Here is a 4,671-nt window from a genome sequence, read left to right on the forward strand (position 1 = left end):
GAGTTTGTAAAGCAGCCAGAGACATTCACCAAAAGCAAAGTGCCTGTAACCACGGCTGGTGTTAGTGAACATTGTGATGGCTTAGTCCAGCTTGATTTCAGCTAGGGAACATTTGCAAGTGCACCAGTTACTCACAACTTATACAAAGTTACAAAAAAAAAATTATATTTTCAGAAATATTTTAACAAAGACATTTATAATCACTAATTCAAAAAATCCTGCTCATGCCACAAGCTTTCTAGAACTGTTTGTAAGTAGATAAAAAAAAAAAAAAGTATTAGCTTTTTTCTTTAGGACTTGCAAAACATGGTACCAATTTCCAATACTGGTGTGCTCTCTTTGTGTCTTGGAGTTGGATTTTCCAAGTTTCTAGTCAGACTTAAACAAGAAAGGTCCCTTAAAGTTGGAGTTCTGACTGATGGAGTTGGAGGTCAAGGAACAGGCCTGACATTGAATCCAGTATGGCTACTGTGGAAGGTGCAGTAAAAGCTGCAGGTATAAACTATTTATCAGCTCTTCTGTTGATTGTTATCTCATTAAAGCAGTAGGAAATAGTGCAGTTCAATCCCTTAAGTATTTAAGCTCATAAAATGGAGACAAATACATGCCTAATGATGACTGCTAATCATCATCGCCGCAACTAATTGTAAGTCTCAGGGATTTTTCCAACTTGCAATTGGAGCACAATCCACTTGTGTGATTTTCGACTTCAGAGCCACCACAAACACAGTCTCTTTGTAAAGGGCACAGATAGAAGTGTACCATCCAAATGAAATTCAGCCTTATGCCCTACATGGTCTTGGGAAATGAAATTCAGCCTTATGCCCTACATGGTCTTGGGAAAGCAGTTGAAACTTGCTAGTGTTATGCTTATCATGCTCAGGGCATCACCATTTTTAAATAGTGGCTTATTAGCTGTTTGCTACAAAGTCCAACAAATAAAAACACTTTAAAGTGGTATGGTTTTATATATATTCTTTGTAACCAAATGAAATATTGGCGACATAGTTGCGTGGATGTTTTGAAACATCCACGCAACTATCTCGCCAATAAGACCTATGACTGTGGCTTTCATGAAACACAGTGGATCAACGTCACCAGATGACATGGGATCCCAAAACATTGCTGTCGGTGATGGTTTGAGGTTCAGGCCTGGCTTGATATGAACTCTGTGACATTTATATCCCATTTGTGGATTCGTCTATACAGAGTGGCCCCAACCTCAGTCCTTATAAGGCTTCTCAGAATTCTGGTATGGATTTTGCTGGACAATTGTCACATGGCTGCGGTTCTCCCGGTTGCACACTTTCCCTATCATACTTTTTCCTTACACTCAACTTCCTATTAATATGCTTGGATATGGCATTCTGTGAACATCCTGCTTCTTTAGCAATGAGGTTTTGTATCTTACTCTCATTGTGGACGGTGTATGTGACTGCCTTCTGGACATTTTTGTGGTCTGAGGGTATTATGGCAATTATGTAACACTTATTCATTGAAAATGTTTTTTTTTTTTTTTTATTGGGTTTGTGTGATGTTAAAATTTCTGAGATACTAAATTTAGGGGTTTTATTATCTGTAAGCTTGAAACAACGAACACGATGTGATTAATATATATACTACATGAGTTTCACTTTTTGAAGTGAGTGACAAAATACACTAAGCTTTTTCACTATTTCCTCATTCTTAAAGATGTACCTGTTCTAATATTTTTCGCTTTACGTAATGTTCTCAAAACACTTTAAATTGCCATTTTGATGGAAAGAACATAGCAAAGTTGTGAAAGTATATTTGATATATCAATGAGCACAACCCATCCTTTCTGCCATCTCCATGTGTTTGATAGTGACAATGACCTCACTGATGTTTAATGTTTTCTCCTGTTTAATAAAGCTTACCTTGAAATGAAAGCTCTTTTCAGTTTGATGTCTGCTTACTGTTTGTTGCTTTTGTGAGATTAAGAAGTCATGCTCGCCCTCGCTACGAGAGATGGCAGAGAACAGAGGGGAAAGGGACTCGCTGCCTTTACGAGGCTAGCCATGCGTGCACGGCCGCGTTGCGGCTTTGAGACAATAGGTGCAGATGGCTCGCCTGCTGCAGATGTGGCCAGGCCTGTAACGGACGCCCGAGTGAAAGAGAGTTCACCCTCCCATGGAGCTTATAGCAGCCGCCTGGTGAGGCCTGGAGCCCTGATACCTCATAAGCTGGTCATTAAAGGCAAAGATACTCATTTGCATTTCTGCCGGTGTGCACGTTTAAAAACTCCACTTTACAGAGTTTTGTCTGCTGCAGCAGCTCTGATGTGTGTAACTCAGACATCACCCTTTGCTCCTATAGCTCTCTGGCCAGTGCGCTCAAAAGGACAGATTTGCACAGAGAGATCAGTGGGGGAGGGAACCTAACAGCATTTCACCAGAAAAAAAGCTTCATCAGTGGAAAGCTGACCCGCTGTAGGTTGGTGTAGAATGTGACCCCAACTGGAGTAATCTGAAAAGCCTGAGGATTACACCAGTGGCTCGGCTGTCATCATAGAAGAGGCAAAGACACGGTGCTGCTTATTTTTTAAACTGAAAACACATCTATCTATCTATCTATCTATCTATCTATCTATCTATCTATCTATCTATCTATCTATCTATCTATCTATCTATCTATCTATCTATCTATCTATCTATCTATCTATCTATCTATCTATCTATCTATCTATCTATCTATCTATCTATCTATCCATCGATCTATCTCTCTATCTATCTATCTATCTATCTATCCATCTACATCTATCTATCTATCTATCTATCTATCTATCTATCTATCTATCTATCTATCTATCTATCTATCTATCTATCTATCTATCTATCTATCTATCTATCTACCCATCTACCCATCTACCCATCTACCCATCTATCCATCTATCTATCTATCTATCTATCTATCTATCTATCTATCTATCTATCTATCTATCTATCTATCTATCTATCTATCTATCTATCTATCTATCTATCTATCTATCTATCTATCTATCTATCTATTTATCTATCTATCTGCCTGCCCTTCTGTCCGTCTGTCCATCTGTCTGTCTTTCTATCTATCTGGTCTCAGAAAAACTGAGCCACATGTGTAGCTCAGTTTTAACCCATTCCTTTTATAACTTTAATGGTTGTCGTCCCTACATAGAACGGGACAAAGGATGAGTCGTGTATATATATATATATATATATATATATATATATTCTCAAAGCACCCTAAACTCCTGTATAGGTGGCAAGAACATAGCAGAGTTGTGAAAGTGTATTTAACATCTCAATGAGGACGACTCATCCTTTGTCCCGTGTATATATATATATATATATATATATATATATATAAGTTTCCCTTCAGTTTCCCTGTCCATACTGATGTGTAGCGTGTTGAGGGAAAGGTATTTTGCATGTTGGACCAAAATCTTGATTTGATCTATGATCTTCGACATGTTTACTATTCGACTTGTGGAAAACTACATTGTGGCTTTCTTTCAACAGGTCATCCTACCTTTTAGATCTCTGCTGCTCTTCCAGAGTATCTATGGTCATGTTGGCTGCTTTTTTCATTAATGATCTGTCTTGGTAAGTTTCCAGTTATGCTATGCTCTTTATGATTTCAGGATTATTGATTGAACACGGCATTATGAGGTGCTCAACATTTAGGAAACTATTGTCTTCTGTAACTTTAGTTCTTTGTCTCAATGATGCTTTAATACATTTTCTCTTTCAAATCTCAATACCTTCATAAAACAGCTGTATTAATCTCAAGTTATTACAAATGCTTTCCAAGTACTATTTTGTTTAAAAATGTTTGTAAAAGTATAATTTTCCGTGTGTTGGTCCATCAAATAATATTCCAATGAAATACATTAGAGTTTGTAGTTCGATGTGAAAAAAAGTAAAAGGTTCAACCTATGTTTACGCATACTGGTGATCTGTTGATTCTATAGTTGTTTCTCGACAATAGAGACCCTTTGTCCAGAGGTCAGAGCTCAAAGCTGCTGCAGGTCAGACATTTGTCACCTGCTCTTTACCCTCTGCACCCTCTGCCACAGGCAGGGCAGAAACCAAACTGAGCTTTGTTATCCACATGCTCATTTAGCAAACATAGAGTCTGATGGTGGTCAAGCACAAAAATGGTAAAAATCTAATAAACCGAAAGATGCTTTTACTGCATTAATCAAAAGAAAAAAAAATACTAATCTTCCTCGCCATGTGTTTTATGGAGGAGGATGTGTGTGGGCGTGTGTGTGTGGTTCAAGGGGGTCGTGAAGGTGCAGATCCCGTCACTTCCCCCACCACGAACACCTGTTGGAGACACCAAATCCCCTCTTTTGTCTTCACAGCCCCCACACTCAGGGCTTTACCATGACAACGCTCATTCATATCATGGCTGAAGGCTGATTATGCAGCTTCACGTGGGTAATTATCACCAAACGGAATGAATGAGTTGTTTTCTGATGGGTGGGGGGAGAGTTTAGTGCATTTTAAGAAGGGGGGACTGTTGAGAAAAGCTTTATTTTAAATGGAAAGCGTAATTTTGTTTAGCCAAAAAAAATCGAATTAAATCTTTTTCTTTACTGCATGTCAGTGGATTTTGGATTTAAAAATGAGTTGCATATCTTCTTAGAAAATAAGACGTGAGAACAAC

This window comes from Gambusia affinis, linkage group LG13 (genome assembly GCF_019740435.1).
Source record: "Gambusia affinis linkage group LG13, SWU_Gaff_1.0, whole genome shotgun sequence".
Classification (NCBI taxonomy): Eukaryota; Metazoa; Chordata; class Actinopteri; order Cyprinodontiformes; family Poeciliidae; genus Gambusia; species Gambusia affinis.